The sequence below is a fragment of the Rhineura floridana genome, chromosome 5 (assembly GCF_030035675.1).
Source record: "Rhineura floridana isolate rRhiFlo1 chromosome 5, rRhiFlo1.hap2, whole genome shotgun sequence".
Taxonomy (NCBI): Eukaryota; Metazoa; Chordata; class Lepidosauria; order Squamata; family Rhineuridae; genus Rhineura; species Rhineura floridana.
This window is the reverse complement of record NC_084484.1, coordinates 74,299,598-74,326,937: the sequence shown is the minus strand read 5'-3', so window position 1 is coordinate 74,326,937 and position 27,340 is coordinate 74,299,598. Positions and strand designations below refer to the sequence as shown.

The window sequence follows — 27,340 nt, the reverse complement described above, 5'->3', positions numbered from 1 at the left end:
ATACTGAGCTAGATGGACCAATGATTTCACTCAGTAGAAGGCAGCTTGCTATGTTTCGATTCCAACCTGTATTTGTCACAATCAGCACTGTTTCTGTTCTGCTGTCTGCTGTTTAACCTAAGTTGTGTAGGTTACCTAATTTACAAATTTATGTAACATTTATCTCATTGCAAAGGAAATGTCAAACATCAAACATCAAAACAATGTTTTAAAAGTAATTAATTATGTATTAGACTTAAAACAACAACAGTGTGAACCAATACCAGTTATAATAAATGATTTCTGTTCCTGACCATAAAAGAACACACAAACTGCAGCAATTTCCACGGCCTTTTCTGTTTTCATCGGTCATGCCTATTCATAGGTGGCTTATATGGTGCAGCTAATTACTTCTGAAGTTACAAGTCCAATGGATTTGGATAACTATCTGAAGCGATGACAAACCTGTTGCAATATACTGTTGTTGTTATTATGTGCCTTCAAGTCAATTACAACTTATGGCAACCCTATGAATCAGCAACCTCCAATACCTCTTACCACGAAAACTCTATCAACAGAGTATCCAAAATGTAATATACTATATGATGAAAAAGCGGCTGACAGTAAATAACTTGGCCTAAAAGTCTTAATTGTACTTTTTATTGGCCTGGTTTGCACATCACATTAAACCATAGTTAAATATTAACACAAATAAACAAAGTCCCCACTTTGCTCCTTTTCCTCTTCTGGCCATGCTGTGAGCAATAAACCACAAACCTTAGCTTGTTGTATCATCCAAATCTGGGCCTGTGGTTTGTTTTCCTCGAACAAACCACAAGCTCTAAGCCAAGAGCAAACCTTGACTGCCATTCATGGTTTGTTTGCAGAGCTTAGATTCGTACAACACAACAAGCCAAGGCTTGTGGTTTGTTGCTCCCAGTGCGGGGGAGGAATTAAGTGGCAACTTTTGAGCAGCATGTACTGGCACACTGCTTGTTCACATTAAACCATACATAAAACATTACTATGATTTAATATGACATATGAACCAAGCCATTTATTTTCAGGTCAGGAGGTAAGATAGTGACCTTTTAAGGCTTTTAAAGAGCCGTTGATTACATGTTAAATTAAGTATTTTTAACTTGCTTAAACAAATGAAATATATGCAGATTAACAGCGATCTGCCTTCTCCAATGGAACAGTTGACAAGTAAGATATATATATGTGCTTATGTCTAATGATTCTATTGATGGCTGTAGCAAGTGAATTGTGTCTTTGAAGCTACAGTAAATTTTGTGTGCTATTTTCAGATCTATGGAGTGGGTTCAAAGGTTGCACTAGAGCAGTGGTTCACAAACTTTTTCCAATGGAGCACTAGGAAATTGCTGAGAATCTTGGCAGACTATTTAATGGTTTTTATATCTGTTTTAGCAATTGTTATGTGCTGTGCTAGGCTAGGGTTGCCATATTGCCCGGTTAGCCAGATTTTACCCGGATTCTATGCATGCCACCCGGCACCCGGCTAGCCCTTTAGGTGGCCCGGATTCTCAGCTTTAATTTTTTTTAAAAATTAAGTTTCTAGGTGGTCCGGTTCTCGAGATATGCATAAAAACGTCAGCCGTCCCCCCACTGTTAAATCTTTCTTTAAACAGTACTACAGCACTTCCTAGCTTTAACCCCACCAGTTCAGGATTGCAGCCAATCAGGGATTGTGTTTCAGTTTCATTGACCTGAGGCAGTGTCTAGAAAACAAAATGGTGGTTTCACCCCCTGTTTATCTGAAAATCTCATAAATTGGGTAAGTATATACATTTCAGTTTTTTTTCCTCTTGTGTGCAGGAGTCAGATCTTGGGCAGTGTTTTGAAAACCTTCCCAATACTTGCTTTTTGTAAAAGCAATGCTAATCCCATATGCCCAGAGTAAATCCCATTGAATTAAATAGGACTTACTTTTGAGTAGACATGGTTATGAATGTGCTCAAAATCAATGGGACTTTGGAGTGAATGTAAAAAAGAATTGTGTTTGTGTTCTAACTCTTTCTGCCCCCTTCTCCAGTCCTATTTTAAAGCAAGTAGGCAGGGCTTACTTAGGTATTACAGTTTTTATTCTGTAGGAAACTAATACTGATTTGTTTTAAACTAATACTGATTTTTCTGCAATGACCAACTGGTTTGACAATAAACTATTATATGGGCTGTATGTATTTATACATCTGCAGTGTGTGCGTGTGTGTGTATGGAGTCTTTTCAACACCCCTGTGAGGTAGGGTTGGAAACCAAGGCAGCTCACAACAAGAAATAAAGCCATTTAAAATCCAATAACCATAAAAACAAGTATAAACAGTTGCAAAACAGCATAAAGTGGCATGATTCAGAATTTTGGGTTGTGTAAATGAAGTTGCTTATCACTTGAGGTTGCATTTCTGTCCCTGTTTGAGTAAGCAACACTGGGACTTGCTTCTGAATAAATAAACCTAGGATTGCACTATAAATATCTTTACAGTTTGTGTAAATAATAAATATATTTGATAGTCATGCTTATATAAATATTTCTTCATTTATCATATTTTTGGTTTTTGGTTAGGAATCCTGACTGGTTGTGAGATGCTTAGTTTTTTGCCTTACTCATAGGAATCTTGTTGTGGTTGGTATGGTATTACATTTAGGAAAGTGTTACTGCCTTCTGTGTTTTTTTTTCCTATTTGCATTTCACTTATCTTTAACCTCACTCCGTTACAGCCATAGAAGCAACAGCAGCATATGCAAGATAATTAACTCCCATTAGTGATAAGAACAAGAATTTATAATTATTATTTCAATTAAAACAAGAGGCTTTTCAAAACTTTGAAGAGGACCAGATATTTATTTTGTTTCTGAGCCCAGGACTGGGTCTTTCATGATGCCTGGGGGGGGGGGGAGCAGGAGGAGAGTAGTCGATAAGACAGACATCCTGGCATTGATAATCTAATTAGCAAGGTATGTGTGGGTTGTTGCACACTTCCAGGCCCAGTTTCATTTTGAGTATGGAGGTGGAAACTGTGTAGATGTGGTTGATCAAAGGGAGAAGAAATTTTGAGTTAAGCAAAGCTCTGCTTTTATAAAACCTAAGAAACATACAGATGCTTTGAATGTCTGAGTGCCTGCACCACTGGAATACTGGAGGAACTTGTAAAACTTGCTGCAACAGTATTTAGAACTGAGTATGTGGTGTGAAAGACTCCTTTTCCTAACATTTTGGCTTCTTGTTTTTCTCCACCCACCACATCTTTGAAATATATCGTATATGGTTAACCGTACTGCTGCCCTGACTTACTTTGTTTGTTGCTATTTTGTGTTTTTATTATGTTTTTATATTGATTGTGTATTTTTATTGTTTTTATTATATTTGTAAGCTGTGCTGAGCTCTGTTTTTAACAGCAAAAGGGCAGGATATAAATTCTCTTAATCAATCAATAAATACTCCATAGTGTTGGAAACTAGAGTCTAGGCATTTAAGGCTGAAAATGTTGCTTTTAAAAAAAAGATTTCTCACATCTTTCCCCAGCTTTTGGTGGTAATTCCTAGGCACAAAAACAAAACAACTGGACAATCCAAATATTAATATGTAAATATTTGCATAATATGCAGATAATATGCAAATACTTTACATAATATGCAAATTAACCTGCCCGGATTTGTGGGACTGGAATATGGCAACCCTATGCTAGGCACAGTATGATTTTTAATTTTATTGTTACACACATTCCGCAGACCACCTGATTGAAGCTCATGGACCACTCGTAATTTGTGGAACACAGTTTGGGAACCCTTGCACTAGAGAGTGTTGCATGAAGCAAGTGAAATCCCACGACATTATTCTGCAAAAACATTATAGGGAGTTTCTATAACAATTCTCATGTTTCTGCTGAAGAATAATTTTGATTTTACTCTTACATTCTTCATACAACACTTGCATTTGTATATAATGTAAAATCATGATTTATCTTAACAGTATACAGTAGAAAAACAATGATTTAGAGCTGGTTTTGCTTTTCTGTCTGCTCAGGCTCAGCTTCATAAGTTCTTAAGTTTTCTCGCATTCCCGTTCCATGCCTGGTACCTGCTGGACAAAGGGGCGAGTTTGCCGCCGCAGCCGAAGCCCAGGCTGCCATCGTGGGGGGGGGGTGCGCACGCAGTGCGCTGTCACACCATCGTGACACACAGAAAGGAGGCGGGGCGGCGGAAGGCCATTTAAGGCCGCTCCACCAGCCTCCTGTCCTCCTTTGAATTTTAAAAAGGGAAAGGGCAGCTAGGTGACACCTTTAGGCACCTTTGGGGGTGATTGGCGGTCCGTGGGCCTGCAGCTCAGGGCTATACGGCCCAGGGGCAGAACACGGGCCGCCTTTTGGGCCAACGTGCCTCATCCGCTCAGAGTTTCAGGGCTCCGGGGGGTGGTGATGTGGGTTGGACCCCCTACACATCTTCAGGGTGTGGCCCGAGCTGGGGTCTGGCACAGGGCAGCCCTGGGCTCAGGCAAGGGTTTGGTTGCCCTATGGCTGCAAGCAGGCTTTGCCTGGATCATCAGAATGCTCCCACACTTGATTTCCCCTCTGCAGGTTCATTATTCTAATTGATTCCGTTTAATAAAGTGGCCCATGATTTAACCCAATTAATGGTGTTTGTGTCTTATTTCAGCAATAGGCCGCAATCCCGTTCCATGCCCGGTACCTGCCGGACAAACGGGCGAGTTTGCGGCCGCAGCCAAAGCCCAGGCCGCCATCGTGGGGGGGGTGCACACGCAGTGCGCTGTTGCGCCGTCGTGACACACAGAAAGGAGGCGGGGCGGCGGAAGGCCATTTAAGGCTGCTCCACCAGCCTCCTGCTGCAGTGTGATTCATTTGGTCGCTACGGGGCCGACTAGGAATTTTTGGCCTGCCTGCCTCGCTTTGCTGGCAGGTTTCTTTTGCCTACTCCACACTGTGGTTGGGGGGAAGGGTCAAGGGTTAGCAAGGGTGCCTTTGGGGTTAATAGGTTGATTGGTCTGTTTTGGCTTAACATGTTAATGGTCACTGGGCAAGAAAGTGCGGGGGAAAGGTAAAAAGGGAAAGGGCAGCTAGGTGACACCTTTAGGCACCTTTGGGGGTGATTGGCGGTCCGGGGGCCTGCAGCTCAGGGCTATACGGCCCGGGGGCAGAACACGGGCCGCCTTTGGGGCCAACGTGCCTCATCCGCTCAGAGTTTCAGGGCTCCGGGGGGTGGTAATGCGGGTTGGACCCCCTACACATCTTCAGGGTTTGTGTGACGCCCTTCCCTGGCTCTCCCTGTCAGGTTCCTACCTGCTCGTGGCTACTGCCTTTCACTAGGCACCACCAGGGACTCCACCAGTCCGGACTGTCCTTTTTTATGGTTTCTCTCTCCGCTCTAGCACAGATCTCAATAGATCCCCCTGCTAGGCAGCACCACCAGTCACGTTCTACAACCAATGTTCCCAGAGACCTTGCCTGAGTCTCTCTATCCGGTTACATTCGTGACTGCGTGCCTATGCTGTTCCCAACCCCCTTGTATCAATGTAGATAACTCATAACTCGGGGTTGCTCTGGATACTTATAATGTTATCTTCTCCTCTTCACTGCTGCCACCATTTGTTACTGTTTCCCTTCAGCCTTGGTTATTACCTTACCCTCCCTTCTGGTCTGTGAAACCCCAGCCAAGGATCAGGCCTTCGGTAAACCAAAATAGTATTTATTAAATAACATTAATAACAAGATAACTTTGATAATGATCTACAAGCTTATGGTTTCATCTATTACTGTGATATTTGACTTATTACTAATCTGAACTCCACCTCCCTCTTTCTCCACACTTTCCTGACATACACCAACTCACACCCACCTCCAAACTCCACCAAAACAACCCACTCACGTCCACCCAGATTCAACTGTCATCCTTCCATTTATACTCTCAGCCATCCAAACACTCAGCCAATCATCCAGCATTCTACTGCTCATTTACTCCCCCCTCCTCTTTCATTCCACTTACCATGTATCTTCTATACAAAAAGCACTTATCATATATACATTAATGCAGGAACATCACAGTGTGGCCCGAGCTAGGGTCTGGCACAGGGCAGCCCTGGGCTCAGGCAAGGGTTTGGTTGCTCTATGGCTGCAAGCAGGCTTTGCCTGGATCATCAAAATGCTCCCGCACTTGATTTCCCCTCTGCAGGTTCATTATTCTAATTAATTCCGTTTAATAAAGTGGCCCATGATTTAACCCAATGAATGGTGTTTGTGTCTTATTTCGGCAATAGGCCGCAAATCATCTTGAGGTTTCTCAGTGGTCTGTTCTGAAATTCAGACGTAACAGCAAATTGCAGTTAGCACAAGCTGTGATTTGCAAAACTGGTTTTGGTTCCCAGATTGTTGGTCCTAACCATGGTTTGTTCACACATGAAAACAAACCATGGTTTTGTTATGTCTGAACCCAGCCAAGCTCTTGCAGAAGCATTTGTTTTATAACTAGCAGTCATTTCCATTCTGCTGATGGTTCTTTGGAGCCAACCCAAGAACCTGAATGTTAGTTTGGGAAGTAGTCGTGGGATGGAGCAACTAGACAAAACAATTGTCCATTTGTTTTTTCTAGGGTCCCACTGACTTTTCTTCATTCCCCAGGAGTACTATAGAGGTTATGTAGCAACTTTTGATTATCTTTTATGCTTCTTTCCACTGTGATCTTGGTAGGATTTCAGAGCACTATATGTGAAAGTAAACTTTCAACTACAGCTGCTGTGAAAAGGAAGGGGAAGAGTAAACTAGCTAAATGTTTAAAGGTCATCATGTTTGTCTTTGCTTAGCTTTCTAACCCTAGAGGAGACTAGCAAGATGAGGTTGTTGTTGTTATGTGCCTTCAAGTCAATTACGACTTATGGCAACCCTAGGAATCAGCGACGTCCAATAGCATCTGTCATGGACCACCCTGTTCAGATCTTGTTTCTGCTAGTAGTATGGTATCGCCTGGATATATTAAATTATTGATATTTCTCCCCCCAACTTTCACACCTCTTTCATCTTGGTCTAATCCTGCTTTTCATATGATATGTTCTGTGTATAGATTAAACAAATAGGGTGATAAAATACACCCCTCACACCCTTTCCAATTGGGAATTCATGAGCTACACAGTCAAAGGCTTTGCTGTAATCAAGATGTTACCAGTCCCAAAACATTTCATATATTACTGTAAATTTATTTGTTGTTGTTATGTGCCTTCAAGTCAATTACGACTTATGGCGACCCTATGAATCAGTGACCTCCAATAGCATCTGTCATGAACCATCCTGTTCAGATCTTGTAAGTTCAGTTCTATGGCTTCCTTTATGGAATCAACCCATTTCTTGTTTGGCCTTCCTCTTTTTCTACTCCCTTCTGTTATTCCCAGCATTATTGTCTTTTCTAGTGTATCATGTCTTTTCATTATGTGTCCAAAGTATGATAACCTCAGTTTCATCATTTTAGCTTCTAGTGATAGTTCTGGTTTAATTTGTTGTAACACCCAATTATTTGTCTTTTTCACAGTCCATGGTATGCACAAAGCTCTCCTCCCACACCACATTTCAAATGAGTTGATTTTTCTCTTATCTGCTTTTTTCACTGTCCATACATAGAGATTGGAAATACCATGGTCTGAATTATCCTGACTTTAGTGTTCAGTGATACATCTTTGCATTTGAGGACCTTTTCTAGTTCTCTCATAGCTGCCCTCCCCAGTCCTAGCCTTCTGCTGATTTCTTGACTATTGTCTCCATTTTGGTTAATGACTGTGCCAAGGTATTGATGATCCTTGACAAGTTCAATGTCCTCATTGTCAACTTTAAAGTTACATAAATCTATACTGTTATGCTAATAACAAGTGCATGTAAAGTTTTATAGGTAAATAAGATGCATAATTATGTGTTTTTTCTCCTCCTCAGTGCAGGACTTTGAAGATTAATTGCATGTCTCAATTTGCTTCAGAAACTTATTTTTAAGTCAAATAATATTGTGACAAATTGGACTTGCAACATGTGTAAGATCTCGGGCAACTGTGATAACAGATGTATTTCAGGAGGTCCACAAGTGATCCACATGAAGGTGAAATTTATGCATAATGCAAAATGGTTTTCAACAACTAGGAATACTTGCATTCTGTATGTTAGCAACCTAACCCCCCCAAAATTGTAGCTACCATGTTATACATGTAGCACTGAGCAAGATTTTATGCTGTATATCTGATACTTGAGTTTTATCATATAAATGATTAAAATGATTGCAAAATTAAAGTCTACAGTGGTCATTGGCTAATTCCCCCTCCCCCTTTCTGTCAGCAGCAGTGACTTGTCATGTTCAGAAGCCAAGACAGCAACAGTGCCCTGTCCATGCTGCAGCACCGGCCGCTACTGTATATAAGTGATACAAACTGATTCTAAATTTTTAATTTATTTACATTTAGGCTGATTTGAGAGATGCAAATTATCAAGTTCAAAAAGTAACAAATAGATAGTCGTTATTCCAAAGAAGTGCAAGGGAATAAATAATTATATAGTTCTAGTATTTAATATTTTATTTTGCAAGAAAAAAGCTTTCCTCCCACATCCTGTACTGACTTGCCAGAGAATCAACATCACAGATGTTTAAGCCTAGATGCTATACAATAAAAACAATCTCTCATTTCTGCTGTTTGTCTAAAAATGTTAATTAGAAATCAAGTGAAGGTTAAGGCTGGTAATGGTAAATGCAATGATGATGTTTATAATTCCAATTAGATGTCTATAGTCCAACTCGATGCTTGCGGAGGTCCCATGCCTCAGTGTTGGCACATGCTTTGCATGGAGTAAATCCCTGAGTTAATTCTCAGCATCTCCAGTAAAAAAGATCTCTGGTTTCAGGGTTGGAAAAGACCTTGATCTGAGTTCTTGGAGAGTGGATGCTAGATAGTCCTGAGCTAGATGGACCAAAGGACTGATTCAGTAAAAGACTGGTTCAAATTTTCAGTTCAGCAGGCTCCAGAATTTTGATACTATGCATACAGAGCAGTGGTTCAGTTATGTAATTTTTTGAACTCTGAATGCAGTGGTCTTTTGTGGGGGGGGGGAGCTCTTTGCTTACTTCAGGATGTGGTCTGCCTTGCTACATTTGGCAGCCCTAATAGTTTGCCCCAATACCACCTCTGCATGCAGAAATCAACTGCTAGTCGCTATGAAGCAAAAACCTACAATTATAAGACCTTAGTGTTGGCTGCCATTGCCTGCCAGTTTTTGGAGTTTATTAGGGAGGTAGTTAATTATTTTTGTAATATCAATTGGTCACAGTACTGATGAATTGTTTGAACAAAGATTTCTTAATAGGAAACTAGTTTTCTTTTTCTTGCCTTCTCCCATCCCATCTCCATAAATACTGAAGACTTCTGGAGTAAGTAAAATAAAATCTTTATACTGGTCTCATGTGATCTCTCTTTCTCTCTCTCTCTCTCTCTCTCTCTCTCTCTCTCTCTCTCTCTCTGTTTTTCAGGTCTGGGAGTTTTGTGCCAAAAACATCTATTTAGTTTAGAATGTAGTTTGGCAAAATAGTTTGCTGCCCCAATCTAGACATCTTTTGAATATAGCACACAACTGCATTTTTCCTCCCACCTAAACAGATGGTTGAGAAAAGGGATGTAGGCAAGGTGATCTTCTCCCTTCCAGCAGTTTGGGGCTCTGTTAACATATCAATGAGCTATTTATATTTGTGGATTTTTGGAACTGGGGCTTCAGCTGTGCATGCAACCAAGACAGGTGGCTGCTGCATTTGTACCCACCTACCCAGTCCACATAGAACTTCATGATCTTAAATCTAGGTACAGATTGTCCTTATTTGAATCACTGCCAAATATTCAGCATGAAAGAGTTCATTTCAGTATTGGTTTGGATGTATTTTTCCTCCCTTATTTCTTCCCAACAGTTCCTCTACAGTCAATGGAGGCATCATAGGAAGGCTGTTTGATATAACACCTCCTTACAAAGGCTACATGGTGCTACCGTGCTGGACTGATGGGGGGTTTAATTCCTAGGCACCTATTGGCCAAGGCCAGTTGGTATGCAGGGTTGATGCATTTCTCCCTTGTTTCATGAAAGCCTTATGCTGAATATTCATCTACAGTTTAACTCGGTGGTACCTCCACAGATCCACTGATATACATGTGAGACTACCCCTTCACATGATCAGCAGCATGCCTAAATGGCATACAAGTAAATTGTAATCCTTCTTGGTATTGGCACCCCAGTTACGGAATTCCATCTCAGAAAAGGCTGATGCCAACTTTGCGTCTTCAGTGCCAGCCGAAGAATTCATGGAAGCATTTGGAGGAGTCTGCCGAGTTGTTCATCTTGTTGATTTTAAGTTGTTCTGTAATTTTATTTATTTGTTTATTATTTGATTTATATTGTGCCCTTCCAGTAGGAGCCTGTTTTAATATGTATATTGCATTGCTTTTAATATTTACACATTCTAGAATTGTCTTGACAATAAAGAGCAGATAAGAAATGATCTAAATTAAGACTTGTTAGAATTGTAAATAAGGGTGTGTGTGTAGGCTTCCAACTCAAGCCTTTTAGGTAGGACCTTCATTCAAATGCAAACATATGGAGTCAAGAAGCCTATGAGGACAGATCTATGAATCAGAAAGACCTATAGAACTGAAGAATGCAAATTGTTGACATTGGGATATAACAATACATTTCTATACTATTTCTTTTAATATGCTGGCAAAGAATGGGCATTTTAATGCAACATTTCAAAGGAAGAACAGGACTTTCTCCTGGGAGTTGAATGTGTGTGAGAGGACTGCCCTGCCAAGAGGCTTGTGTTACATAGAATTGTGTGCGCAAATCTTGGCTGACTGTTTTTATGTGTTCATTGACAGCATTTAACTGAAACATTTAATCTCTGAATCCTGTTCAGAGCTTCCTTTCTTGGATCACCACATCTGGTGAGTCATTAATTGGGGCTTGCCCTTAGACTTCATTATTGCCACCTACTGTAATAGAGCAAAATGATATTATTCTTTGACTGAAGAATGCCACTGTCCTTCTGTCTGGGATAGTCATCCTTTTTGATTGAGCACACGGCTTTGGGAGAGACACACATGAAGTGGTGAGGAAAGAAGCCAACCAGATCAGCTGAGTCAATCCTGGTCATCAGTGGGGTAGCTGATGTTGCAGCCAGATAGTAAAATGACTTTAATACTAATTTACCTGCTATGAGATTGGTCAATATCTTTCTGGGCATATGAGTGAGAACATTTTGAAAACTGCCTTGCTAGATCAAGCTGAAAGGATACATACACATTAGGGATGAGAACTGTTGGCCAGTGCCAGTTCAAAAGCATTCAGTCCACTTAACCGGCTGGTTTTGATTCAAGTTCGTTCTTTGTCCAGTAGCCGATGCTTTTCCCCTCACAAAAAATATTGTTAAAAATATTTTTAAAGGAAATATTGGTTATTTTAAAGGAAATATTCATAAATGAAATGAAATAGTGATAAAATCATTCTTAATATCAATATTTTAGAGGCAGCTTTTAAAAAATCTGTTTTTGAAAATAGCTATGGAAAATTGCTACATAAAAATCTGATCAGCATCAATAGAGAATTAGTGAATTAATAGAAAATTTGGTACCAAATCCGAATTAGGCAGATTTCTAACCCATTCCTAATCCACATAGTCTAGCACTTTGGTTCCAGCAGCAACCATGTCTCTATGCCAGAAATGGGAACCCTGTGACCCTCCAGATGCTGTTGGACTAAAGCTCTAATGATCCTTGACCGTTGGCCATGTTGCCTGAAGCTGATGGGAGTTGGAGTCCAACAGTGCCTGGAGGAGCCCAGATTCCCCACCTGTGCTCTAGGCACTTACAGGGGGCATGATTATGGGGATAGCCATCTCCTGATGTTTATTCCTCACAAATGGTATTTGCATGGTAGGGAGCTTTTGCTAGTCATCACTAACAAGACATTACTGCTGCACTGCCACCTGGGTGAGCTTTTATGAGTCTCCCCAGTTTTTGATGCCTAGACTGGCAGTACAAAAGTCAGGAACTTGAGTTTAATCAAGCATCCCATCCAACCCCAAATTACATCTGCACTCTGAGAGCAATAGTAGCTTTTCTGCATTGATCTGCTAGTGGACACAAAGAAGATCCAGCCCTCTTCCCATCCCATTGGCAACACTGCAGTGTCAGGGGCTGTCTGGCAATTCCCTCACTCCCAAAAATCCCTCAGATAATTTTTAATATTGCTTATATTTATATCCCACATTTCTTCCATCATGGAACCCATGATGGCATTTGTGAGGTTACCAGGAGGTCTTCCATCTAGGCATTGACCAGACCGAGACCTGCTTAGCTTCAGCAAGGTAGAAGTCTTGTGTGTCCGGAAGGGCCATGGCAAAGTGGTAGTGCACATGCTTTACGTGTAAAAGGTCCAAGTACAATGCCTAACATCTCCAGGTAGAGATTGGAAGCACTCCTGCCTGAAATCCTGAGGAACCACTTCCAGTGAGTGTAGACAATACTGCACTAGATGGATCAATAGCCTGACTTGGTTTGAGGCAGTATCCTATGTTCCTGTGTCTTCAGATCATGCTCTGGGACCAAATACAATTACATTATTAATGTTGATAAGCTAGTAATTCTATGTAGTCAGTAAATTGTTGATTAATTGGTTATACTGATGTCCGCCCCCCACCCCCCCACACCTATGGTAAACATCTCACTACAACCTTTTTCAAAAACAACAACAAAAGTCTCCTGTGTTGGATTAGGCTTGGCCTGCAGCATGCCTTTGATTTTTCTGATGTTATGTGAATTATGTGACCAATTAAGGTCTGATGTAAGTGTTGCGGACTGATAGCCTTTGCTGTATGGGACTGGAGTGATAAGAGACAATCCAGATGAAGGATACAGAAATGGCCTGTGATGGTCAGTTTAAATTACTCTGCTTTAAGGGCATACAAACATTAAGCTTGTTTTCTTGCTTTCTTTTTCAGGGAGATCTCTCTCTCTCTTATCTCATTGCATTGGTCATTTCTCACCAACAGAATTTATTAACCATATTGACCAAAGTAGTGGATTTTGTTGTGCATAATATACCACAAAAGGGGTGGAGCAGTTCACAATTCTATGTAAATATTTACTGGGAGAAATAATGCAGAACTGCTAGAGTGGGCTAAAGCACAAGTAAAACCTTTTTATGTTGGTTATTGAAGAAGATAGCTAGCTAGTTAGAGGAGCCAGAGAGGCACTAATGAATGAACATAAAAAGAGCCTTCTGGATCAGACCAATGGCCCATCAAGCCCAGCATCCTGTTCTCACAGTGGCCATCTAGATGCCTATAGAAAGCCCACAAGTAGGACCTAAGCACAAGAGCGCTCTCTTCTCCTGCGGCTTTCAGCAACTGGTATTTGAAAGCCTACTGCCTCCAACTCAGGAGGCAGAGTAGAGTATCACCCCCTTTGCCAGATAAAGACATTTCATGATAATGGCAGTAGGTTAGTTAACAGTTTGTTTATGGAGTTGCTTTTTGTTCTTTTCAAATAGGACATGCATTTACATTACTTCTGCTTAACTAGTTCCATGTGCCAACTCGGAGTAAACCAACTGAAAACAGTGTGCTTAAGTCACTTGCCCATCAATTTCAGTGGGTCCAAAGCTGGATTGCACTCTGCATGTTTACATCTGTGCAAGCTAGTGTGGAACACAGATGAGAGAATATGTCAATTGTCTATGGCACCTGAGAGAGGGCATATATGTTTAAGGAGATATTTGGCTCAGTGAAGTAGCTAGCACACTATAGTGCAGCTCACTTGTTAAAATGGTCCAAATTTTCTAACGCTAAAATAATTTAGTTCCTTTTCATATAGTTTACTGTGGTAGTCTGCCTTGCTGGTATTGAATTGTTACTGAAGAGCTTAACCTTGCTGTCATTTTTAGTATCCTTAAAACACCCTTAAAGTCACTGTCACCTTGCTTAGAAAGAGAGCTTTCTTGCCCTGGCTGTGTGAGCAGAAGGCTTAGGAGGAGAGTCAGGGCAATCAAGTTCTCTCACTGGAGAAAAGTGAGGAATTGTGGATACTGATATGTCATGTAGGTATTTATAAATGAGGGGAAATCCTATGGTTATCTGAAATTAACCCTCAAAATGAGATGTTTCTGTACTGCTGCACCGCATCTCCTTGTTTCATCCTATGCTGACTAGAGCCTTGAGGCTCTGAAGGCCTCAAGTCAATGAAAACTCCTGACCTTCTATATAAATAAAATTGAAGGAGAAAGGAGAATCGTATCTTTTACAAAGCACTCGCCATAGATTCCTCTTCTTTTTAGCTTTGGTAATGCATTTTCATATCAAGTTGGGTTGACCTTCTCATTGACAATAACACTATGTCATTCAGCTGTCAAATGTTCAGGGAGAGGTGAATTGCATAAGTTAGTATATGCTTGAAATTCGGTTGGAATGATTTTCCTTGTTGGATTTAATTTCGCTTTGAACATTTCTTTCCTAATTATTTGAAGTCTAACTCTCTCTTCTGAAAGAATTAGTTTTTGTACACATCCAGTCTGTTGCAACTGACAATAGAAGGTGGGTGGATGTCTTGCCGTTTACTTAAACCATGTTGTGTCTGCCTAGCTTTTTGCATGAGAAAATGCCAGCACACCACCATTAAGGAAGAAACTTCTCTAAGTATGAAAATGAATTATCGAGACCCTTTAATTCTAAAAACAAATTCATCAAGAATTGGCTTCAAGCTTGGAATACAATGCCAAATGAAGTAAACATGAGTTTTAGTATCATCACTCTTCAGTAAAACCATCTTAAAGACTGTGATTCTTTTTTTTAAAAAAAACACTCTCCGTGTTTATCATCCTACTGTTTTCTACTGGTAAAACTTTCAAACTGAGCATGTGTCTCCCTTCTTTTCTAAAAAAAGAAATAAAAACTAGTTAGAGATAAGGCAGACAGATAATTAAACTTCAAACACTGCTGCTGTGAAAAGTCTTGCTGCTTTTTGTTTAGGCTTTGAAAATGCAGCAGCTTAATGCCTCTATTGTATGGAGGGGAAATATGCTAATTTGAAGCACATTTCCCATCAGAACCCCTTTCAGTCATGTCATAGTTGAGATATGAATGATGATAAAAGAGAAGAGAATGGAGAGGCCTGTATTATGAGAGCGCTGCTGTTTTGTTGTTATGTGTTGAGAAAGGGGATGAATAGAGCTGAAGAGTTCAGTCACCCATGAAGACCCATGGCCTGTTGGCTGCTCAGGGATGAGTGGGTTCTCATGGGCTCGGTTTGTTCTTCCTTTCTGGCTGGCTGTTCTGGAAATCTTTCCTTCTCAGGCTCCCCATACTTAGGGCCTCTGCACACCTCCCTGAAATACAACAGGGCATGTACGATGAACTCGTTAAGTTTATGAGGGGCAAAGTCAAAAGAAGAGACCTAACCCTGCCCACGAGCTTTTGGGCCTAGGTCTTTCCTAACAAATGGAAAGATTTTCTATCCAGATTTGATCAAATGGTTTGAGATTGCGGAAGCTGGTTCATGGAGATCTGTATTCTTCATCCCTGAGCAAACACATTCTCCTCAGAAGTCTTTTGAACATGAGAGTCTCTATGTTTATATTGCAATACAGTCTGATACATGTTGTCTCTTCTCATATGCATCTTTTATCCTCACCTCTTCATAAATGCATGTGTGTGAGGGGTTCTTGTTCAGAATCCGTATGTTGACATCTGTGTTTAGCATCAATGTATTATTTCTTTCTAAGAGAGAGAGCTTTAGGTTGCAACCCTATGTGCAGTGACCTAGGAATAAGCCCCAATTAAAACAATGGGGATTACTTCTGAGTAGGAACACATAGGATTTCAGTGTCAGCATAGCATGAAGAATTTTGTGATGCTTGAACTTTGAGTACCAAGAGAGAAACTTGTCAATTGGAGCAAATTCTCACTGGACTTGCTTACCTACGTCAAAGTGTCCTGCCTCTAATAGATTGATGTGAGTATAATAGTCACAGATCTGGAATAGGTGTATTCCCATATCAGTGGGAATAAGGGCACAAATCTGTGATGATTTCACCCTTGGTTGTAGTGGGAGGTCAACTGTATTTAAATAGAAAAGCAGATAATATGCAGATTGAATGTTAATGCAGATTTTTCCCCCTCCTTGGACTTGTGTTGAGTTTCCCAAGGAAAGGATTGATAACGCATGTCTACAGTAGACAAAATGTTAGAAATAAATTCTGTAGGCAATAAACCTACTCTGGCAAGGCAATTTACTAGACAGCCAGTCCGGTGATGCAGAATCAAGGCTGCTACTCTTGTCCTCAACTCGCCCTACAGTGCTTTTGTGTTCAAATTCATTGTGTATATAAAATCCCCTACTGTTTTGAGATTTGGCAGTGCTTAGTCCCAGACTAAACATGCAAATTTCTTAGCTTCTACCACTTGAAGTTGCAAAATATTAAAGTAGAGTTTAAAAAAAAAGGAACCTGGAGTTCCAAAGAGCATGCTGTACTTATGTGAATGATGCAGTGATGATGTGAATGAAAGAACTACTAGATTTCAGCTGTCATCGTCAATGGCTCCTGAATTGCATTCTCAAGGTCATTGTGAAGTGTAGAACAGTTATTTTTATGCAGACTCAGGGTTCCAATCAAGGCATTACTTGAGCCTGGGTTTCTTATGCACAGGGTCGGAGGAGGAAATGGAAGCTTAGAAGAGATGCCTTACTTGAAGTTGCCCAGGACACCTACATAGTGGATGAATTAACTGAGTATTTGTAGACTTTCATGTCTTAGATTTCCCTTAGTGACAAACCTGTGGTTGTGGGGAGAATCGTAACAAGTTGAGAACTCTGTAATCCAGTATTTCAGTAGAGAATTTGTGAAGAATATTTGAAGTGGAGGCGAGAGCGACTAGAAAAATGTGCATTCTGCCTCAATAGATGGCATGTAGCTAGGCTAGGCCTGCATTTTTGCATGATAACTAACGCATATTAATTTCTTTAAAAATGGTATGTGAAGAGTTGAAACTGGGATTTCTCAGTACTTGATCCTCTAGGTCAGGGACTTTAATTTGCTGCAAATTAAAAGGAAAATGTTTGCAGTATAGAAAAACCAATCCCTGCAATATCTCCGTGAATAAAATATATTGTAAACTGGTATAAATTATGCAACTGGTATGTGATCTAAACAAATTTTATTTGTAAGATAGACACTCCATTTGGAAGAGAGAAACAGAAAACAGAAAATATTTGCCAAGGTACTAAAACAAACAAACAAACAAAGACATTTACAATATTAACATGTGAACTGTACTTGTGTACAGGCAGCAATTTACTAGACATGTGGAGAATATGGATGAAATACAGTGCTGACAACTGGCATGTGGAATAGCTTTTGATCCAGCAGTGGCATCCGCTAGAGGTTTCTCCAATTACCTCATCGTACTGCAGCCCTCTACACCACCTGAAAATATTTACGGAAGGTTGAAAGACCCTCCAGAACAGTGTAGTTGGCATGAGTGTCTGTAGTGAGAAGGGGAAACGGCTTCCTTTGGATCAAAAACTATTCTGTGAGTAGGATGGCATAGTTAGATTTTGCCTGGGTTTTTTTCCCCTTCAATGTCGTAAACATGCAGTGTACCTGGATTCAGAGATGGCCTTGCTTGGGTTTACACTAAAATATAGCTTAGTGCTAATGAGCCTGGTCATGCCTTGGGCTCACACTCTCCCCTCTTCTTCTCCAGTGCAGCCACAAGAAGACTGGAAGATTTTTATTTCCCTTTTTAGTTATGTGCAGTTTAGCATTATGTCCACACCAGAAATACTGTGGTCAGTCTTAACCATGGTTTATGAAGTTGTCTTGTTTCAATAAAATAAGGGGTCACCAACCAGAGGGCACATTTTACATTTTGAGAAAGTGCTGCAGGCACCAGTCACAACATGGCGGCATGGCATAACACAAAATTAGAGAGTAGTCATGGTGAAGCTTTCCTATCATTGTATTTCCATACGCGAAAAGGCTTGACCTGTTGAATTTCTGTCTGACATACAGCTGAGAAAGGAATCCTGTTTTCCCCAATGGCAACCTTAAACCAAAGCTCTCCCTGCTTCCAAGTCCTCTGGCATATGCTTCAGGGAGAGGCTGTGATTTTTCTCATTTGTGCTGCAAGAAATAGCAATCACCTCGCTTGTTATTTCTTTCCTTTTCCACACACCTGTGCAAGTGAGAGGAAACACTGCACCTTTCCCAACCCCACTTGCAGAAAAGTTTGAATAAGAAAACAACACATGGAAAAATGTGTTGCTTCTCTTCTTATCTGGAGTTCTCTGCCACTGAGAGACATCCCTACACTCCTTCAAAGTCTTTTTTTTTTTTTGCTTGCCCCGGAGTGCTTGAGGGAGAAGTGGAAGGTTTTAAAGGCATTGTTTTGAATGATTTAATCTTGTAGGAAGGATGATTGTTCATCTACAGATGCGCACGCACACACAATATTATTTTATGCACCTTTTAAAAAAAAGTGCAAGGCAAACTCTCCCTATGGCCTTGCTATTCAAGAAAGTGGTTTTTTGGGGGGGGAGGGAGGTTTCCCTTACGAGTGAGATAAACCAGGCTTGAAGCTGTTTGCAATCTCATCTAGACGTTGAAGGACAGTGTGGTGTACTGGTTGGAGAGTTGGACTAGGACTGAGGTAGCTCTGGTTCAAATGCTTCTGAGTTGTTTTGTTCTCTGGAAGATCTTAAGCCAATCTACTCTACCTCCCAGGGTAGTTGTGGTGATAGTTGAAACTGTGGAGTTTGCTCCCACAAGGAATAGCGGTGGTCACCAACTTGGATGGCTTTAAAAGAGTAGACAAATTCATGGAGGATGAGGCAATCAACAGCTACTAGCTGTGTTGGCCATGTTCTGCCTCCACCGTTGGAGGCAGTATGCCTCTGAATGCCAGCTGCTGGGAATCACAAGTGGGGAGAGCGCTGTTGCTCTCAGGTCCTGCTTTTGGGCTTCCCATAGGGATCTAGTGGGCCACTGTGAAAACAGGATGGTGAACTAGATAGGCCATGGACCTGATCCAGCAGGCTGTTCTCATGTTCTTATGTTCAAATAGGATGGGAGAATGATGTGTGGCATCCTGAACTCTTTGGAAAGAAAGGAAGGATAAAACCACAGTTCACCTGCTCCCTTTGGGACTGGGGTGAAGCAGTTGTAGCTGGGAATGAATGTAGCTGCTACATCATCTTCAGTCCCGTAGTACAACACCTTTCCTCTCCCTCCATTACATTCTGCTAATGTTGGATCAGGACTAGTTCAAGTTAGGGTAAAGGGAGCTGTTATTTCTATTGGTCCTCAGACATAATTGTCTGTGCACAGCCTCTTCGGGGCTGGACTCATCAGGCTACAGTGGATAAGCAATTCTGGTGCATAACTGCAGGAAGCCCCTTTGAATTGTGTATGTGTAAGGGGAGGGATAGGTTATTATCAGATGACAGATAATCTGCACCATTTTATGCCTGTTCCATTTCCTTTTAACTTTTAGCCAAAGATCTCAGCCACTGATACTATATTTTAAAAATTACATTTCCCATGTGAATGAGTCAGTATTCTGGACCTGTTGTTGTTCCTCCCTCCTATCCCCACACATTGGTTTCTTCTTCCTTTTTTCTTTTTCTTTTTTAGAATGTTGAAGCAGCAAGATGTGGGAGGCAATCCTCGCATTCAGATGTGTCATATAAAATTTTAGTTGCTGGTACTGACAATTTGAAATATTTAGGCAGAGAGCACGAGTGCCTATCAGTCAATACATAACATTTAAGTTGTGCTCATTGATGTGTGTGTACTTCTGCAAATTTGAAAGAAAGCTATTCGGATGTCATGACTTGCTTGTCTGAGAAGGGTGGTGGCTAGAAGAGAAAATGTGGTGTCTTCTGTTGACGGCAAAATTCACAAATGCAGCTGGTTTGCACATTTATTTTCCTTTAGTAGCTTCCTGTTATGCACACTAGTTATTTCAAAAATATCTTGAATTTTGAAGGATGTAAAAATGTGCTGCTTCTCTTTTGTCACTGATTCTCTCCAATAGCACTGTGTCGTCTTATCCTATATTTTCCAAATTTCTTCTGAATTGTGTCACACTTGCTTCCAATTTGGCATCCCCAGTTTCTGCGGTTTGGATATGGGTCAACTGATGCCATTGTAGTTTTTTTTAATATATAGTTTTTTACCCTGATTTTTTTAGGATACATATCTCTGCACTGGTGTTTATGGGTGGCCATCCCAATCTACCATGGGCTAGAGTTAGAAGGGGGGGGGAATAAGTCTTTTTAACAGTGAAGGGGGGTGAAACATAGGTACAAATCAGGGATGGGATCCATTGGCTGGTGATGGTTTGAAAGTATTTCATCAACTTAATAGGCTAGTACTGATTCAGGTTCGTTCTTTGCCCATTATGTGCTGCTTTTACTGATTCGTTTTTCTCCTCCACAAAATATTTGAAAGGAATATCAATATTTTTAAAGAAAATGTTGATATTTTGAAAGGAACTACCTTTAAAATTATCATTCTTAATAACGATATTTAAAGAAAAACATTTGTTTTCAGAAATAGCCGCAGAAAAGACTACATACTGATCCACAACAACACAGAATAAGCAAATTAATGGAAAATTCAGTACAAAATCCAAATTGGGCAGGATTCTAGCACATCCCTACTACAGATGCAGTGATGCATCATAGGAGGTTGCTCTGGGTACTATACAGCTGAAAGAGAGCTGTTGTTGTATCGCATGCTAGGTGTTCATGTCTTGGTAGTTTCCATCTGATGCTAGAAATGTCTTTAAAAAAAAAAGATGTTTAACTCAGGGGTTTCTCATAGGGAAGGCTTAGTGTGAAGCCATATCACACTGTTCAGACAATGCAATGCTTTGACCTGCATGCAGTTTCCAAGGCTCCTGGACACACACAACTGGCAAACTCTAGAAATGGAAAAGTAAAGATATGTTTTGTAATCAGGTACACAAATATAGGACCCCAGTTCACATTCATGTATTTTGAAAGAAGTAAAGAAAATAAATGGGATTGCATAACCTCAAGCATGTTGAATCCTCTTCTCCATATCCTGGAAGAGAGAGTGAAATAACCGGAGAAGACAGTTGAGAAGTCCAGATTTCTTAAACCTTTAAAAATGAAAAGGAAGCAAAAGTCATTTTGCTGTTTTTGCATAGAAATCACTGGTAGCTGTGATGTAGTAGGAAGAGATATACAAGCGTTCTCCCTTGTGAGCTGAAATTGCTGTTCCCTTATGCTATTTGTCTCTTATGCTAGTACCTGAATTTTGCAGGTTAGTATGTACCTGGAATTTTTTACTTTGTCAATGATGGCCTTGTAATCTAGTTTACTGCTGTCTTGAGAACAGGTTTCAGCATTGAGAAAAAACGCTCAGGGGACTGTGTGAGCTCAAAATGCAGGAGAAGCATGTTTGAATGCTGTTGGCCATGTCAGGGAACCCCAACTCAGGAAAATCTAATATGGCAGGAGCTCCCCAATGAGCACTCTCCACATGCAGAGAGGTTGTGTCTCTTTAAGGATATCTTCAAACATACTCCTTGAAATAAACACTTTTTCTGGTTTCCCATCATCTGTATCAAGCTTGAGAATACAGTTCTTCTAGCAAATAAAACATCTGTCTCAGATCCTCATTTTCAGATTCCTGGTGCAAAATACCAAACAACCAAAATAACTGACAAAGAAAATGTTTGACTTGCAAAAATCTTCAAATCAACGTCTGTGACATGGGCTCGCCTAACAAAGCACCATACTCTGTCAGCTCCTGATAAAAATTTGCCTATGAGTGGATCAGATCATTCTGTAGTCTTTTTAGGCTGGTGTTTAAATAAGGACACTCCTTCATAAATAACAGACTGAAGCTAACCTAGGAACTGGGAAACTGGAGATCTTATATACCTCTTGCATTCATCTCACCTATGCATCTTTCTTCCATGGTTTGAATTCATGTCATATTATTTTAATTACCCCAGGAGAGTGAAAACCTCACTTGGCCATTTAAGCACATGGCAATTATATTTATTTGATGGGCGTACACCTGCATTTATTTTGAAAACTGAGTTAAAACCATGCATTCTTAGAGTCAAAACCTAAAACTTCAGGAAATGGGGATGTTCTGTGTAAGACCTAAGGGCATATGGAATAAATCAAAATTCAAGCATGATAGATAGCTCATAGGAAAGGGAGCCTTGTCCTTGTGTGATGATATTGACTCTCCCCTTAAGAGATGGCGTATGGTGAGGGGTTAGTGTCATCGCTGAGTCATGCAACAGGAGGGGGCTCCATTCACTCCCTCAGATGTAGCCCCTTTTCTGATGAGAACTGATTAGCATTCATAGGGAGAAAAGGAAAGCAGAGAGCATGTGAAAAAAGGGAGGCTAGCGGGGGGGTTTTCCACGTTCCCATTGCAAATACACAGAGAGCAGGGAGACACTGAAACACAACTGCTATTTTATAACTGGGGTCTCTGACGTATGGCTGAACGTTTCCTGGCTGAGATCTTTATGGACCACTAGGCAGATCGAAGCTGAAGCTGACACGACCTTGTGCATTTTGGAGAGGAGCGTAATCTACTGTAGTGAGGAACAGAGCCACTCAATCACTGCGGCAGTAAATAAGAGACAGAAGGAAAGGGAGAAAGAAGGAAGAGAGAGTCTTTGCTGGGGGCGGGGAGCGAAAGCATTTTTGGTGGATGGTATAAAGCCAGCCATGGAAACTGCAGCCGAGGAAAATACAGAACAAAGCCAAGAGAAAAAAGGTACCCAGAGAACCAAACAATAGGCTGTTTAAATCTTTTTAAGAACCTTCAGTGAAAAGATTTAGGCTATGTTTGTCACTCTCTTTAGAGCAGTGCATCTTCTAGCTACCAGTGGTTTTTATTCTGTATGGCTTGACAGCAGATTAATGGAACAGCCATCTCTCCCTTCATCTCTAAGTTGGTGTTTTCAGCCATCTCAAATGAAAAAGCTGTACTGTATTTAGAGCAGTTTAGAGAAAAATTGTGTGTGTGTGTGTGCGTGCATGCCTTCTTCAAACATTTTGAGTCTGATGGTAGGGGTTTTGGAGACCCAGTATTACTGTAACATGAAGCTTTCTGCCAATGGGTTGACATAGTGGATTCTCTTTCTCTTTTGTTCAGCACTTATATCTTGTATTTCTATAATGTTTGAGGAAAGAGAATAGGGCAGTATTGTAATATTGTGCTAATAATTAAGGTGCATGACAGTCTTTGGGAACAAATGTTCCAAAACAGATTTACAGACCAGAAAATGGCAGTGTGCAAGAGAGAATGAATTTGAATGTTGCTGGTGTATTGTGATCAATGCCACAAAGTTAATAATTTGCATTGTTTCATTTGACTGTCATTGTCTGTAGCAAGCTAGTGTAGTTATATTGAAACTTTGCAGCCATTTATACTTGTATAAAGCCACTCAGGGACTAAATGATTGGTTCCAATATTTTATCTTGTTTGATCAATTCTAAAACTTACATGACCTGTCATATATGTTGTTACTAGTGGTTTCTTAGTACTGCATTCAGAGTCTCCTAAATTGTTAATTACTATTCCTAAGTTACTGGTTTTGAGTGTCTGGAAAAGAATCTGTTAATAAACGTACAGTGAAAATGTTGGGATTGATAGTTTGCAAATTGTAACTCTGTTACTTAATGGAAGAGATAATCGATATAATAAGACCTTCATTCTCAATAAAGTAAAATTTGGCAAACACTTGGACCATAGTATAAAATAATACCCTGGAAATTCAACACAAAACGTTACAATGCTAAGAGATTCTAACATTACAAAACCACTAGCATGCCCATGACAGTGACTAGTATCTGTTATTTTTTAATTTTATTTTTACTATTCTTATTATGTTGTCTTAACAGCTGCTTTTTATAAAAGATCACTCCAAGGTCTGTACAGAGCCTTTTAAAGATTGTTTCATAAGTAATTGTGTTTTGAATCTCCAAAATACAATACTCTTTATTAAGTGAATTGAAGAGAAACTTGAGTACTGTTAAGCTATCCAGCAAATTGTACTTAGAAATGGATTCCCTTGAAATCAGCTAACTTTTCACAGATGCATTCAGGATTGAAGTGTAAGGCATATAGGTATTATTTCTGCCACCACACCACCCTTGCAAAGAAATTTAATTTTAGGATCTAAAGAGCTGCTTCGGCTCACAACAAAATACTTATACTAGCTTCATGGGTTTTTTTTTTTTTAATATAAAAACCAACAGTCAATCTCTATGCCACATAACAAACTCCTATCAAAATTCTCTCTGTTCCAGAAGCAGTTTGCCCTGTAACTTGAAATTGGTGGCTGTGTTGCTGGTTGAGAAATACAGGTGTAAAGTCCCCTTGGACTCATTGAGTTTCATAGTCCTCTGAATCATGGCCATATCTAAAACATTTCAGGACTGTGTGGTATATGAACATAATCCAACCTTGGTGTATTGTTTTAGGCTTTTAAAGACGCTTGTAATTATAGTATCGTATCCTGACATTAGTTAGTTTGATAGACGGCATGAACTTATTTGGAGATATGCCATTTCCCCCAGTGCTACTTAATAAGGGTGCAGGTTGTGAAGCCTTTAATGGCAAATAATAAGACATGATGATGCTTATTCTCCAGTTGTCCACTGTAGAATGGATTAATTCTAAAAGGATGAATAAGATATGAAAGCTCCCCCCCCCCAATAAAACTAGACCAGACTCTAGCTACTTATGCTTTGCAGGTGTTAATTTAAAAAATCTTGCTTCCATTTACATGTCTAAATGAAATGGCAAAGGCATCCCTAATTGAAATTAACAGGATTTAAACATTTCGGTAGATTTTGAAGTCCTGTTGGGTTTTTTTCTCCAATAGAATGTAGGTATGCACAATTTATTTAAATTGTGCCTTAAATTTTGTTTGTAGTATTTAACATCCGGGGACCTTTATGGATATTGTTATGAGCTGTTGTTTTTCTCTCTCTCTAGTATTATTTATCAGACATGTAATAATTTTAGCACAACACAGGAGATAAATGAAATAAATACACTTCAAACTGTTGGAAGCTATATCTGAATTTCTGGGTTTTTAAAAAATAATGCAAATATTTTCTAAATACTATGACTTTTTTTAAAAGACATAATTACATTTTGAAAAACTGTCTAAACTGTAGCAGAATCTTTCATTTTTTAAAACTGGTCTGCTCTCCAACAATGAACCAATTGTTGATCTGTGGTTGAAATGCCAAATGTTAAATTAGGAAATAACCACACGTTTGTCACTGTTAAATTATATAGTTTTGAAATATCCCTCTTTTATGCAAATAAAGCTTGAAGGGTTGTAGTGATCGAGATAACTGTTAACATGTTTTGGGTGAAATCCTGTTCTGTTCACACCCATTGGAGTTCTGCAATTGATATTCAAAGAGAGGTGGATTAAACCTTTCATTCTAATTTTTGTAGCATTCCAGGATAACACAAAATACTTTCTTTGAATTGTTGAAAAGCAGTAACCTACTGTCATGGAAAAGAATTCATAGTTACAAAAATTAGGACATAAGTTGCATCCAGAGCAAGCTAGTTGCACTTAGGCCCCACTGAAATGAACATGAAATTATACTCATGATGAACTTAAGTACCATTGATTTCATTAAGAGACCTGCGTGCTATTAACATGGACTGGAACCAACCAAATAGTGGTTTGTAGGTGAGGTGGCACAAGACAAGAATGTGTCTAATTTTTCAGTCTAATCTACTGTAAAATGTGTTTGAATAATTACAATATTTCCATTTAATTTTTGGTGAATACATAAATAAAATATGTTTTGAACTAAACTTGCCTTATACCATAAATGTACTAATCTCTAGCTTAGTATGAAAAAAGTGCCAAAACGACACTGTTTGATTTGCAGTATCCTTAAGGCATCTCTTTCTGTTTAGATGAGCCATCATGGCATTTGCTGTTCTTTTAATTGAGGAAATTGGGTGACACTCTTAAGATATTGCTTTATTCTGATTATCAAAAATTATGATCAAAGGAAAAGTCTATGAGTACTGTCCACTGAATTGTTGAGCATATATTTTATAGGATGCAAGACAGACTGAGTGCATTTAAAGCTTATAAATTATTGTAAATGACAGGGTTTATCTTGCAGGCATTAAATTAAATCCAAAAGTAAGAATGGGGATAGGTGGATTTACTGCAATGGAATAAATGGGTAAAATGAATGCCATTTTACACCAGCAATTTTCAATAAATAATACATAGGAGAAAAATGCCATATAAGATTTATTGTGACTGTCCAGAGCAAACTGGCTGTGAGGCTATGGTAGATTTAAAAAGCAAACTCGAAAGAATTGCTGTGTTTGAGTAATGTATAATAATGCTTGTTTTATACTTCAAATAAGCAAAGTCTGAACATTCAAAAAAACTGTTTAGGCTGCAGTGCTAAACTAACTAAGTATGCCCCATTAAATTCTGTGGTGTTTGTTCTGAGAAGACCCGAAGGGGGTAGTGATGTTGCCTGCAGGGGTATTAGAAGGGTTTAAATATTTGAATATTGGGCTTCTAATGAGGAATTGCTGAGAGATCAGGTGAGAGGAGTTGTGTGTGTTTTTTTAAAAAATGCTGCATCAATAAAAATATAGAACACCTGGAACAGTGGTTAAAAAATAAAATCAGAATGTTAAAGTACTGTATATTTTTAAATTGTAGGCTTACAAGTTGCCTTTCAGTGTGTGTGTATTAATATGTGGGATCAGTTTTAATGTTATGGAATCTTTGTATGAACTTTAGAAACTGCTGATAAGCAGTCACACATAGGATCCTGCTCATGTCCAACCATATTGTTGACTTGCTATGTGTTTTATATTTACTTTACTATAGATAGGTAGGTCATTGACACCAAATTAAGTTATTTGCCTCTTAAGGCTCCCTATGCTTGCAATACCTATTTAGGATTTATGGTATATGATGTGACAGCACTGAAGGCAGATATATCAGAGAACATTATTCAGATCAGAGGTGCAAACTGAAAATGTATCTGATTCTTCCAGTGTTTAATAACTCATTGAATGCTGATCTTTTGGGAGGGGGCTTAATGATATAATTTGCATAAGTATGGTAAAAATTTGCTATCTTCCAAACAAATTCTTCCAAGCTTAGCAATTCTTTGCAGGAATGCAAGCTGTGATGACACAAGCTTCCTTGCTCTGCTAAGGCTATACCATTCCACCATAGTGGAATGGACAGCTCCATGTGT

At 39.6% G+C, this 27,340-nt stretch overlaps 1 protein-coding gene across 2 annotated transcripts in view; it reads left to right on the top strand.

Annotated features, from left to right (window-relative positions):
• GPM6B (glycoprotein M6B) overlaps positions 1-27,340 on the top strand; it is a 144,725-nt gene that overhangs the window by 79,932 nt on the left and 37,453 nt on the right. The window contains exon 1 of one of the 2 annotated variants that reach the window (XR_009762756.1): positions 22,697-22,838. The exons of the other annotated variant lie outside the window; for it this stretch is intronic. The gene's annotated coding sequence lies outside the window, so the exon portion shown is untranslated. Of the gene's footprint in view, positions 1-22,696; positions 22,839-27,340 lie in introns of those variants that run through there. 2 annotated transcript variants of the gene reach the window in all.